Raw genomic sequence first — 13,868 nt, 5'->3', positions numbered from 1 at the left:
GGTTTTGCCATGCTGATCTTGAACTCCTGATCTCAGGTGATCCACCCGCCTCGGCCTCCGAAAGTGCTGGGATTACAGGCATGAGCCACCGCACCTGGCCCCGTCGCTATTTTTATTTTATTTTATTTTATTTTTTATTTTGTTTTGTTTTGTTTGAGACGCAATTTCACTCTGCTGCCCAGGCTGGAGTGCACTGGCGCGATCTCAGCTCACTGCGGCCTCCGCCTCCTGGGTTCAAGCGATTCTCCTGCCTCAGCCTCCCGAGTAGCTGGGATTACAGGCATGTGCCACCACGCCCGGCTAATTTTTTGTATTTTTAGTAGAAATGGGGTTTCACCATGTTGGCCAGGCTGATCTCGAACTCCTGACTGCAGGTGATCGCCACCGCCAGCTTCGGCCTCCCAAAGTGCTGGGATTACAGGCGTGGGCCACTGTGCCCAGTCTGTCTCTATTTTTTAAAAAATGTTTAAATAAAAAAGTTGTACCCAGTGAGAGGAAGGGCATTCTAGGAACCCGGCATGGCACGTGTGAAGGCCTGGATATGTGACCTAGTGGATATGAGTGTGGGTGGGTGTCTGTGGCTTTCAGCCAGAATTTGATGACTAACATGCGGTTCCCTTTCTGGAAGCAGCAGAAGAAAAGAACCGATGTTGAGGCCAGGCACGGTGGCTCACACCTGTAATCCCAACACTTTGGGAGGCCGAGGCAGGATGATCAGTGGAGCCCCAGAGTTGGAGACCAGCCTGGGCATCTTGGTAAAACCCTGTCTCTATAAAAAATACAAAAATTAGCCGGGTGCAGTGTCTGTAATCCCAGCTACTCAGGAGGCTGAGGTGGGAGGATTGCTTGACCCCCAGGAGTTTGAGGCTGCAGTGAGCTGTGATCGTGCCACTGCATTCCAGCCTGGGCAGCACAGCAAGACCCTGTCGCAAAAATAAATAAATAAGTAAATAAATAAATAAATAAATAGTAAAGACCCTGCCTTGAAGGCTAATTAGTGACTGTCCTCACCCCTGGGCCACCAAATTAGTTCTGTTCCTCCTCCACCCTCCCTGCCCCTTGTAGTGTGCTGGGCTGCCCCTCAGGGGCATAGTGTGCTCACGGCCTGCTGGGTTCGTCTTTTCTCCAAGACACCGCACCCTGGAGTGGACCCTGATTTGCACCCCGTCCCCTCTGGCTGGGGCGGCTTATGCCACTCAGGGACCAGGCCTGAACCTCAGTGGGCTCAGCCTCTTCCCCAACCCTTGCCTGCAGGAGAAGGTGTAGGAGTGAGAGAGCAGCACCCTGGGGTGCTGACTTGAGGCCCTTCTTCTTCTTCGTTTTTTTTTTTTTTTTGAGGCAGAGTTTTGCTCTTGTCTCCCAGGCTGAAGTGCAATGGCGCGATCTTGGCTCACCGCATCCTCCACTTCCCAAGTTCAAGCAATTCTCCTGCCTCAGCCTCCCAAGTACCTAGATTATAGGCATGCACCAGCACGCCCGGCTAATTTGTATTTTTAGTAGAGACGGTGTTTCTCCATGTTGGTCAGGCTGGTCTCAAACTCCTGACCTCAGGTGATCCACCCACCTCAGCCTCCCAAAGTGCTGGGATTGCAGGCATGAGCCACTCTGCCCAGCTTTTTTTTTTTTTTTTTTTTAACAGAGTTTTACTCTTGTTGCCCAGGTTGGAGTACAGTGCTGTGATCTCAGCTCACTGTAACTTCTGCCTCCTGGGTTCAAGCAATTCTCCTGCCTCAGCCTCCCTAGTAGCTGGGATTATAGGCGCGCGCCACCATGCCCAGCTAATTTTTGAATTTTTAGTAGAGCTGGGGTTTTGCCAATTTGGCCAGGCTGGTCTCGAACTCCTGACCTCAAATGATTCGCCCGCCTTGGCCTCCCAAAGTGCTGTGATTACAGGCATGAGCTTCCGCGCCCGGCCTCTTCCCACCTTTCGTAGTCTCCGGCGTCTATTACTCCCCTCTGTATTTTCATGTATACCCATTGTTTAGCTCCCACTTATAAGTACCATCATGTGGTATTTGATTTTGTGAGTTGTTTCGCTAGGGATAATGGCTCCCAGTTCCATCCATGTTGCTGAAACAGACATGATTTCATTCTTTCTGACGGCTGAGTGGTATTCCGTGGTAGACATATACCACATTTTCTTTATCCAGTCCTCCCTTGATGGACACATATGTTGATTCCATGTCTTTGCTCTCGTGAATTGTGCTGTGATCAACATACCAGTGCAGGTATCCTTTGGACAGAATGAATCATTTTCCTTTGGGTAGATGGCAATTAGTAGGATTGCTGGATGGAAGGCCCATTCTATGTTCAGTTCTTTGAAAAATCTCTGCACCGTTTCCCATAAAGGTACTAATTTGCATTCTTACCAACAGTGTATAAGCGTTCCCTTTTCTCCACATCCTTTCCAACATGCATTGTTTTCAGGCTTTTGAATAATAGCCAGTCTGACTGGTGTAAGATGGTATCTCATTGTGATTTTAATTTGCATGTTCTGATGATCCGTGATGCTGAGCATTTTTTATATGGTTCTTGGCCGCTTGTATGTCTTCTTTTGTATGCACTGTTTTTATGTCCGACTTCTTTCACTCAAGATTGTAATTGCGAGGTTCTTACATATCATTGCATGCAGTTGGCATTTGTTCATTCTCATTGCTGTATGTTATTATACTATGCGAACAAACCACAACTTGTTTACTTTTATTATTATTATTATTATTGAGACAGAGTCTCGCTCTTGTCTCCAGGCTGAAGTGCAATAGCATGATCTCGACTCACTGCAACCTCCACCTCCAGCGTTCAAGCAATTCTCCTGCCTCAGCCTCCCGAGTAGCTGGGATTACAGGCACCCACCACAATGCCCGGGTAATTTTTTTTTTTTTTTTTTTTTTTTTTTTTTTGAGACAGAGTCTTGCTCTGTTGCTAAGACTGGAGTGCACTGGCGTGATCTCAGCTCACTGCAGCCTCTACCTCGTGGGTTCAAGTGATCCTCCTGCCTCAGGCTCCCAAATAGCTAGGATTACAGGTGCCTGCCACCACGCCAGGCTAATTTTTGTATTTTTAGTAGAGATGGGGTTTCACCATGTTGGCCAAGCTGGTCTCGAACTGCTGGCCTCAAGTGATCCACCCGCCTTGACCTCCCAAAGTGCTGGGATTACAGGTGTGAGCCACCATGCCTGGCCTTATTGACTCATTCTAATGGTGATGGATGTGTGGGTTATTTTCGGTGTTGGACCTTTTTTTATGGCTGGTGGTTCTGAGCATGCCAACTCTGTGTGTCCAGCTCTCACAAGACAGACAGGCTGGGAGTTCCCAGGGCCCTGTGGTCCCCAGGCTGTTGGTAGGGCAAGGAAGATGCCTCCTTTATTTTTAACTTTTTTTTATTTTTTAAATTTTTTTGAAACAGAGTCTTACTCTGTCACCCAGGCTGGAGTGCAATGGCATGATATCGGCTCACTGCAACCTCCGCCTCCCTGGTTCAAGCGATTCTCCTGCCTCAGCCTCCCAAGTAGCTGGGATTACAGGTGCACACCACCACGCCCGATTAATTTTTGTATTTTCATAGAGATGGGGTTTCACCGTGTTGGTCAGCTGGTCTTGAACTCCTGACCTCAGGTGATCTGCACACCTCAGCCTCCCAAAATGCTGGGATTACAGGCATGAGCCACCACCCCTGACCAGAAGATGCCTTCTCTACAACTGAGGAACCGCAGCCCTTAGCTCGGATATAGTGAGAATGGTAGTGTGTGGGACCAGAACTCGGGCTTCTAGACTCAACCCTTGCTTGTCTCCCAGCTGCAGCTGCCAGAGAAGTTGGGGTTTGACTGGGGCACTTGGCCTGGGTCTGTCCTGCCCTGCTCAGCCCCGGAGCGCCGAGCCTTGCGCTGTGTAAACGTGGTCCTCACTATATACTGTGGTCTTGCCAGTTTCATCTCCCTCCCTCCTGTTTGAAGCCACGTGGGCTTGTGGAGCCTGGGTTCCGGCCCCAGATCTGCTGTGATGCTGGGGCAAGGCTCCATCCCCACGCTGGCTCTCAGCTGTCCCCACTATCTGCATGGCCACCAGGCCAATGGGTGTTCTCAGGGCAGCTCAGGATTTATCCCCACCCCGTTCTTCTTGGGGCTCCCCCGTACCCCCACTGCTGGCCAGCAACTGTGTGAGTGTTTCCTGCACAGCTGGGGCTGCAGCTCCCCGCGGGCCTGGCAGAACAAGTGGGAGAAGGCTGACCAAGTATGGGTGGAGACAGCAGCACAGACAGCCGGGCACCCTCCCATCGGCTCTCCCAGACCCGAGGGATAGTGTATATAAGGCTCAGAGCTTTGGCTTCCTCCTGAGAGCCGGCAAGACTCACAGGGAAGGGGCCGTCCAGCCCTGCCCTCTGCTTGCCCTGGCCAGGGAGGATGTGGAGACTTTAGCTTCACCACTGGGTGACCTAAGTCAAGCTTCTCAGATTCCCTGAGCCTTGGGCAAATGCAAACAAAGCCGCGTGGGCTAGATGGGCAGTGGGGCCCGTGGAGCAGGTGAGGTGCCAGCCTGGAGTGGTGTCACACCCAGGACCCCCCACTGGATTCTGCATGGTGCAGGATTGGGGTGGGACTGGCATTCTGGTGCATGTGTGGGCATTGGGGTGCTTGGTAGGGCAGGACTTGGGGAGCCCCCTTCGTGCTCAGAGCAGGGCTCACCATTGGCTCAGAAAGCCTGGCCTGGCAGTCAGCATTTGGGGTCCTCTCTGTTGGGGGCTTGCCTCTTGGTGGGTGTGCAGTGGAGATAATGTTTCCTTCTCCCTCCCCTTGTGTCTCTTATCTTTTTTTTTTTTTTTTTTTTTTAAATAAATAGGGTCTTAGGCCAGGTGCGGTGGCTCACGCCTGTAATTCCACCACTTTAGGAGGTGAAGGCGGGTGGATCACCTGAGGTCAGGAGTTCGAGACCAACCTGGCCAACATGGTGAAACCCCGTCTCTATTAAAAATACAAAAATTAGCCAGGTGTGGTGGCGCACTCCTGTAGCCTCAGCTACTTGGGAGGCTGAGGCACTAGAATCGCTTGAACCCGGGAGGCAGAGGTTGCAGTGAGCCGAGATCATGCCACTGCACTCCAGCATGGGTGAGAGAATGAGACTCAGTCTGAAAAGAAAAAGGGTCTTGCTCTGTGGCCCAGGATGGGATTCAGTGGGACAATCATAGCTCACAGCTCACTGTAGCCTCAAACTTCTGGGCTCAAGCAATCCTCCCGCCTTAGCCTCCTAAGTAGCTGGGACTACAGGTGTTTGTCACTATGCCTGGTTATTTTTTTTTTTTTTAATTTTAATTTTTTAGGAGGTGAGGTCTCACTGTGTTGTCCAGGCTGGTCTTGAACTCCTGGCCTCAAGTGATCCTCTTGCCTTGGCATCCCAGAGTGCTAGGATTGCAGGCATGAGCCACCGTACCTAGCCTATCTTTATTTTTCTTTAAAAAAATGATTAAGAAGCCGGGCACGGTGGCTCACGCCTGTAATCCCAGCACTTTGGGAGGCCAACGCAGGCGGATCACCTGAGGTCAGGAGTTCAAGACCAGCCTGGCCAACATGGTGAAACCCCATTTCTACAAAAATATAAAAATTATCTGGGCATGATGGCAGGTGCCTGTAATCTTAGCTACTCGGGAGGCTGAGGCAGGAGAATCGCTTGAACCCACGAGGTGGAGGTTGCAGTGAGCTGAGATCACGCCATTGCACTCCAACCTGGACAACAGAGGGAGACTCTGACTCAAAAAAAAAAGATTAAGAAATTTGTTAGATATTCAGAGGAATAGACAGTATACATTGAACATCCATGTGCATCCCATAGGGCTAGGAAACAAACCTTAGAAATATAACAAAGGCTGGGCATGGTGGCTAATGCCTGTAATCCCAGCACTCTGGGAGGCTGAGCCAAGAGGATCGCTTGAAGCCAGGAGTTCAAGACCAGCCTGGGCAACATAGTGAGATCCTGTCTCTACAAAAATTAGCCGGATATGGTGGCATACACCTGTGGTTCCAACTGCTTGGGAGGTTAAGGAGGGAGGATCACTTGAGTCCAGGAGTTCGAGGCTGCAATGAGCTATGATTGTGTCACTGCACTCCAGCCTGGGCGACAGAGGGAGACCCTGTCTCCAAAAATAAATAAATGAATAAATAAATAAATAAAGTCCCCAGTTACCCCACCCCAGTCCCTTCCCACCACCAAACCACCCCTCCCTGTTCTTACAATGGAGTTCATCCTGTAGGTGCCTCCAGGGCAGGCAGGCCAGTTGCCAGGGAGGGCCCTCTAGGGTAGCACCTGTCCCTCCAGTGTACACTCACGTCCCCTGTACAGACCAGGGGCTCTGCCATCTGCGCCTACACACCCACTGCTCTGCCCCCTCTCCAACACTTGGCATTGCCAGGCCTTTTGAGTTGCCCATTGGATAGGGCACCCTGGGTTTGCCTTTTCCTGGGGAGGCGCAGTGGCTCTCTGTCTCTCAGCTGGTGGGTTGTGCAGCCTGGCCTCCCCCACAAAGGCTGGTCCCATTCCTGCCCACCTATCGTTGGGTGCCCTCAGGTTGGTGCCCCGTGGTTCTTTTAAGTTCTCTGCTGCAGCCCCTACCTCCCCCCGCCTCCCTCCCTGCGTTCCCTCTCTGTCCCAGATCAGGCCACATTTTGTTTGTTTTTGAGATGGAATCTCACTTTGTTGCCCAGGCTGGTGCCCAGGCAATGGCACCATCTTGGCTCACTGCAACCTCCACCTCCTGGGTTCAAGTGATTCTCCTGCCTCAGTCTCCCAAATAGCTGGGATTACAGGTGCCCGCCACCATGCCCAGCTAATCTTTCCATTTTTAGTAGAGTTGGGGTTTCGCCATGTTGGCCAGGCTGGTCTTGAACTCCTGACCTCAGGTGATCCTCCCATCTTGGCCTCCCAAAGTGCTGGGATTACTGACATGAGCCACCACGCCCGGCCACATTTTGGGGGTCCGCTTCCATCTCAGCAGCCCCCAACGGGCCTCTCTCCCTGCACCTCAACCTTACTGCCCCCGCTGGCAGTTCACCATCATCCTCAGCTCCCAGAGTGGTCTTGCTGGCGTGCTTGTCTGATTGTGGGGGACCCCTGGCTTGGAGTCTTTCTGTGGCCCCTCATCCCCTCAGCCTGATTGCTGGGGCACGTCGGGGAGAGCCTGCCTGTCTCTCACACTCTCTAGATGCCCCCCTGCATTCCAGCCCGACCAGATCCTTGGGTGTTGGGTGGACCTGGCAGAGTGTGGTCAGTTTCCCTTGCTGGATCCCAGAACCCTCTGCCCCGCAGGTGCTCCCTGCCCAGGCTTCAGGTTACGGGGCCCTTGCTCCTCCGAGAGGTGCTGTTGTGCCTGGTGCCTTAGGGCTTGTGGCGTGTGGGTAGGGACTGTGCTGAGCCTACCTCTGGGGCCTGATTGTGGGGACTGTGGGTTACCCCTCAGGAAGTGTGGGCATGAGCTCCCCAGCTGCCGGGACCCCCGAGGGCCCTGGAGAGAGTGGGGTCTGGTGAAGACTGGATATGACCCACCCCAGCCAGCAGGAGTGTCCCTGCCAAGCACCTGCCCCTCCGGGAGTGAGCCACGTCCGGGGTCTCTGCAGGCGTGCCCACTTCCTGGCTCCCACCTCCCTCGCCCCAGGACGAGGCTGGCCCGCCAAACTGAGACGGGCTTTCCACTGCTCCACTTGGCACCCGTCCCTCTCCGCCGGGGCCCTGATTGGCAGAGAGTTCCGAGGCTGCAGCCCGCCACCCCCGGGCAGCTGAAATGGAAGCCATGAAATGCAGCCGGGGCTTGTCTCCGGGAAACGGCAGAGGAGGGTGGCACAAAAGGGGGCCTGTTGGTCTGAATGCCACCCCGCCCTCGCCTGTCCATCCTGTGTACCAGGGCCTCCAGAGAGTAGTGACAGTCCCCTTCCTGAGCAGCCGGGCACGCTCCTGGGGTGTCTTCTCTGCCTCACTCCCAGGAGGTGGTGATAATTGTACTCCATTTTACAGGTAATGAAACTGAGGCTCTCTCTGGGCCAAGGGCTCACAGCCACTCGGGGTAAGTCTGGGGTTTGGAGCTGGGACTGCGCCAGGCTTCTCCCACATCGGCCGCAGTGTGGCCAGAGGCCAATTTATCATCAAGTCCCAGCGTTTTCCAAGAATCCCTCTCTCTTCCTCTGTCCCACCAGCACAGCTGAGTCACACAAGGGCAGGTGGCCTCCCCCGTCTTCCTGTTCACCATTCTCCCCTCTCCCCTTCCGGGTGCTCCTTGGGGGGCTGCTCCCCCTCTGCACCCTTCTCCCCCTCCCACAGCGAGGGTGGCCGGGCCTGACTGAATGCCGCCTTGGTTCTCCTCTCCTGCCAGCTCTTTGGTTTCCTTTGTGAGCCGTGGCAGGCGGACGCTGTCCCCAGAGGCCAGGGGGCTCACAAATGTTATTCCAGGGCTGGGCTGGGCAGGATGGGAGGTATGGAAGGGCCAGACCCGGGTCTGATTCCAGGACAGCCACTTAGCAGTGTGTGACTTTGAGTCCCTGAACTTCTCTGCACTCGGGAAGCTCCACCTGTCACAGGACCTCTGCCTTGTCCAGGGGCTGAGGACATGAGACCACATTCGTGCAATGCCTGGTAGACAGTGGATTCGTTTTTTGTTGTTGTTGTTGTTTTGTTTTGTTTTTTTGAGACAGAGTCTCGATCTGTCGCCCAGGCTGGAGTGCAATGGCACCATCTCGGCTCACCACAACCTCCGCCTCCTGGGTTCAAGCGATTCTCCTGCCTCAGCCTCCTGAGTAGCTGGGACTAAAGGTGCCCGCCACCATGTCTAGCTAATTTTTTTTTTTTTTTGTATTTTTAGTAGAGATGGGGTTTTACTATGTTGGCCAGGCTGGTCTCAAATGCCTGACCTCATGATCCGCCCACCTCAGCCTCCCAAAGTGCTGGGATTACGGGCATGAGCCACCACGCCTGGCAATGGTAGGTTCTTCGTACTGGAGGCTGCTGGGGGGTTCGGGAGGACCAGAGGGCAATTACGGGAGCGTTCCCTGGGAGGAGTGTTTCTGGGGATTTGTGGCCTGGAAGGCCTTTGTCCTCTGGGCCACTGTAGGTTTGCTGTCGTGGGAATTCCAGATCATGGCTCTGTGCCAGGCACCATGGCTCAGGCTGGGTTCCCAGGGAGGAGAGACTATGGCCCTGCCTGAAGTTACCTGTGAGCTCCCGGGTGGCATGACGAAGATAGACAAGAACAGCGTACTCTCTCCTCCTGGGCCCCACATGTGATCCTGAGGTCCTGGGAGACTTCCTGGAGGAGGTGGCATCAGGCTAGTTGTCAGTAGGTAATGCAAATAGATGAAGTGAAACAGGTGGGAGAAAAGGCACAGGCGGCCACTGGGAGGTGGGACAGTGTCAGGCGGGTGGTAAGGACCTGCAGGGTCATCTGCAGGAGCCTCCAGTGCCAGGGACAGGGTTCTTATGCCTGGTCTCTGCCTCAGAGGGGATGCTGGTTGGTGGGGAGGCCAGACCAGCTGTGTGATGAGCTGGGCTGATCACCATGAGCCACTCAGACCTGAGTGCTATGTCCTAAGGAGGTGAGAATGGTGTCTTGGACTTCTCACCTCTTGGGTAAGTATCATTCATTCATTCATGATCTAGTTTGTTTATTTCTTTATTTTTATTTATTTATTTTTGAGATGGAGTCTTGCTCTTGTTGCCCAGGCTGGAGCGCAGTGGTATGATCTCGGCTCACTGCAACCTCCGCCTCCCGAGTTCAAGTGATTCTCCTGCCTCAGCCTCCCAAGTAGGTGGAACTACAGGCATGTGCCATCACGCCCAGCTACTTTTTGTATTTTTAGTAGAGACGGGGTTTCACCACGTTAGCCAGGCTGGTCTCAAACTCCTGACCTCCAGTGATCTGCCTGCCTCGGCCTCCCAAAGTGCTGAGATTACAGGTGTGAGCCACCACGCCCAGCCCTTTTTAAAAAAATTTTAAAACTTTTTTAGAGACAGGGTCTCACTCTGTCTCCCAGGCTGGAATGTGGTGGTGTGATCACAGCTCACTGCAGCCTCAACCTCCCAGGCTGAAGCAATCCTCCCACTTTAGCCTCCCCAGTAGCTGGTACTACAGGCACGCACCACCACACCCGGCTAAATTTTGTATTATTTTGTAGAGACAGATTTTCGCCATGTTGCCTGGGCTGGTCACAAACTCCTGAGCTCCAGCAATTGACCCATCTCTGCCTCCCAAAGTGCTGGGATTACAGGTGTAAGCCACTATGCCCTGCCTCTCCCATCCTAAGTGTATGGTTTGGGCCAGGCATAGTGGCTCACTCCTGTAATCCCAGCACTTTGGGAGGCTGAGGTGGATGGATCACCTGAGGTCAGGAGTTCGAGACCAACCTGGCCAACATGGTGAAACCCCGTCTCTACTAAAAATTAAGTGTATGGTTTGATGACTTCTAGTATAAACGCAGAGTTGTGCAACTATCACCACACCTCCGTTTTAGGACATTTCTACCACCCAGAAAGTTCTCTGTGCCCATTTGCAGCCAGTCTGTGTTTCCAGGCCCAGGCAACCACTGATCTGCATCCTGTGTGTACAATTTTGAAATTGCATATGAACGGACTCATACAATATGGAGTCCTTCGTGTCTAGTTTCTTCTACTTAGCAAAATGTTTTAAACATTCGTCCAGCCGGGCGTGGTGGCTTACACCTGTAATCCTAGCACTTTGGGAGGCCGAGGCAGGTGAATCACCTGACATCAGGAGTCCGAGGCCAGCCTGGCCAACATAGTGAAACTCTGTCTCTATTAAAAATACAAAAAATTAGCTGGGTGTGGTGGCGGGCACCTGTAATCCCAGCTACTCTGGAGACCAAGGCAGGAGAATCGCTTGAACCCAGGAGATGGAGGTTCCAGTGAGCCAAGATCACGCCATTGCACTCCAGCCTGGGTAACAGAGCGAGACTCCGTCTCAAAAGAGAAAAAAACAAAAGCATTCATCAACAACTACTGATGTTGCACACATCAGTAGTTCTTTATTGCTGAGAAATATTCTGTTATATAGATAATACCACTTTGGGCCAGGCATCGTGGCTCACACCTTTAATCCCAGCACTTTGGGAGGCTGAGGTGGGGGGAATTGCTTGAGTCCAGGAATTCAAGACCAGCTTGGGCAACGTAGTGAGACCCTGTCTCTAAAAAAAAAAAAAAAAAAAAAAAATTTAGCCGGGCGTGATGGCACATGCCTGTAGTCCCAGCTACTGGGGAGGCTGAGGTGGGAGGATTGCTTGAGCCCAGGAGGTTGAGGCTGCAGTGAGCCATGATCACGCCACCACACTCCAGCCTGGGTGACAGAGACCTGTCTCTGTTCTAAAATAAAAATGAAAACTGGTCATGGCAGCTCACTCCTATAATCCCAGCACTTTGGTAGACTGAGGCAGGAGGATCCTTTGAGTCCAGGACTAGCTTCGGCAACATATTGAGGCTCCATCTGCAAAAAAATAAAAAGTTAGCTGGGCATGGTGGCACTTGCCTTTGGTCCTAGCTACCCAGGAAGCTGAGGTGGGAGGATCACTTGAACCCAGGAGTTTCCAGTCTGCAGTGAGCCATGATTGCGCCACTGCACTCAGCCTGGGTGACAGAGTGAGACCCTGTCTGAAAAATAAAAATAAAATAAAAAACAGCTGCCCTACTTTTGTTTGTACATGCACTGGTTGATGGAGATTTTACTTTGGTGCTGTTATGAGTAAAACTGGTATGAACACTTACTTATAAAACTTTCTATGGACACATGTTTTTGCTTCTCTTGGGTGGTTGGGTTATATGGGAGGTATATTTTTAACTTTCTTTTTTTTTTTTGAGACAAGGTCTCACTTTGTCATCCAGGCTAGAGTGCAGTGGCACAGTCTTGGCTCACTGAAATCTCTGCCTTATGGGTTCAAGCGATTATTGTGTCTCAGCCTCCCAAGTAGTTGGGATTACAGGCATGTGCCACCATGTCCTGCTAATTGTTTTTGGATTTTTGGTAGAGATGGGTTTTCACCATGTTGCCCAGGCTGGTCTCCAACTCCTGGGCTCAAGTTATCCGCCTACCTCAAGCTCCTATTTTTAACTTTTTTTTTTTTTTTTGAGATGGAGTCTCCCTCTGTTGCCCAGGCTGGAGTGCTGGAGTACAGTGGTGCAATCTCGGCTCACTGCAAGCTCTGCCTCCCGGGTTCATGCCATCCTCCTGCCTCAGCCTCCCGAGTAGCTGGGACCACAGGCGCCTGCCACCATGCCTGGCTAATTTTTTGTATTTTTAGTAGAGACGGAGTTTCATCGTGTTAGCCAGGATGGTCTCGAACTCCTGACCTCGTGATCTGCCCACCTCGGCCTCCCAAAGTGCTGGGATTACAGGCGTGAGCCGCTGCACTCTGCCACTATTTTTAGCTTTTTAAGAAACTGCCCAACTGTTTTCCAGAGTGATTGTACCTTTTTTTTTTTTTTTTTTTTGAGACGGAGTCTCGCTCTGTCACCCAGGCTGGAGTACAGTGGCCGGATCTCAGCTCACTGCAAGCTCCGCCTCCCGGGTTTACGCCATTCTCCTGCCTCAGCCTCCTGAGTAGCTGGGACTACAGGCGCCCGCCACCTCGCCCGGCTAATTTTTTGTATTTTTAGTAGAGACAGGGTTTCACTGTGGTCTCGATCTCCTGACCTTGTGATCCGCCCGCCTCGGCCTCCCAAAGTGCTGGGATTACAGGCGTGAGCCACCGCGCCCGGCCTCGCCTCCCGGGTTTTTACGCCATTCTCCTGCCTCAGCCTCCCGAGTAGCCGGGACTACAGGCGCCCACCACCTCGCCCGGCTAGTTTTTTGTATTTTTTTTTAGTAGAGACGGGGTTTCACCGTGTTAGCCAGGATGGTCTCGAACTCCTGACCTCGTGATCCGCCCGTCTCGGCCTCCCAAAGTGCTGGGATTACTTCTCAGCCAGGATGGTCTCGATCTCCTGACCTTGTGATCCGCCCGTCTCAGCCTCCCAAAGTGCTGGGATTACAGGCTTGTGCCACCGCGCCCGGCTTGTACCATTTTTTATTTCCACCAATACTACGAGCATTGCAGTTGTTCTGCGTCCTCATCAGTCCTTGGTATTGTCAGCTTTAAAAACTTTTAGCCATTCCCTTTGTTGGGAAGTGGTATCTCTTGTGGTTTTGATCTGCATTGCCTGGATGAGTAATAATGTTAGTCATCTTTGCATGTGCTTATGGGCTCTTTGTATATCTTCTTTGGTGAAATGTGTATTCAAACCTTTCACCCATTTTTAACTGGGTTGTTGCTTTCTCAGTGAGTTGCAGAGTTCATTCTGTTTCCTGAATACCAGCCCTGGCTGGGCGTGGTGGCTCATGCCTGTAATCCCAGCACTTCCAGAGGCGGAGGCAGGAGGATTGCTTGAGCCCAGGAGTTTGAGACCAGCCTTGACAACGTAGCTAGACCCAGTCTCTATAAAAAAATGAAAAACAATTAGCCAGGCATGGTAGGGTGCACCTGTAGTCCTAGCCACCCAGGAGGCTGAGACAGGAGGATTGCTTGAGCCCAAAAGTTGGAGGCTGCAGTGAGCTATGATCATGTCACTGCACTCCAGCCTGGGCGATAGAGCAAGACCACATCTCAAAAATAAAAAATTTAAAAAAAAAAGAAAAAGAAAAAAAGAATGCAAGTATGGGCCAGGTGTGATGGTTCACACCTGTAATCTCAGCACTTTGGGAGGCCGAGGCAGGTGGATCATTTATTTGAGGGCAGGAGTTCAAGACCAGCCTGGCCAACATGGTGAAACTCCATCTTTACTAAAAATACAAAAATTAGCCAATGGGATGGCAATGGGACACCTGTAGTCCCAGCTACTTGGGAGACTGAAAT

The 13,868-nt window shown here is 52.1% G+C and overlaps 1 protein-coding gene across 4 annotated transcripts in view; it reads left to right on the top strand.

Annotated features, from left to right (window-relative positions):
- Positions 1 to 13,868, top strand: part of CLIP2 (CAP-Gly domain containing linker protein 2) — a 112,174-nt gene that overhangs the window by 9,812 nt on the left and 88,494 nt on the right. For 2 of the 4 annotated variants that reach the window (XM_031665469.1, XM_031665471.1), the window contains exon 2: positions 7,996 to 8,044. The exons of the other annotated variants lie outside the window; for them this stretch is intronic. The gene's annotated coding sequence lies outside the window, so the exon portion shown is untranslated. The remainder of the gene's footprint in view (positions 1 to 7,995; positions 8,045 to 13,868) is intronic. 4 annotated transcript variants of the gene reach the window in all.

The sequence above is a fragment of the Papio anubis genome, chromosome 4 (genome assembly GCF_008728515.1).
Source record: "Papio anubis isolate 15944 chromosome 4, Panubis1.0, whole genome shotgun sequence".
NCBI classification, from domain to species: domain Eukaryota; kingdom Metazoa; phylum Chordata; class Mammalia; order Primates; family Cercopithecidae; genus Papio; species Papio anubis.
Note: the sequence above shows the minus strand (reverse complement) of the source record. Positions and strands in the feature narration are given on the sequence as shown.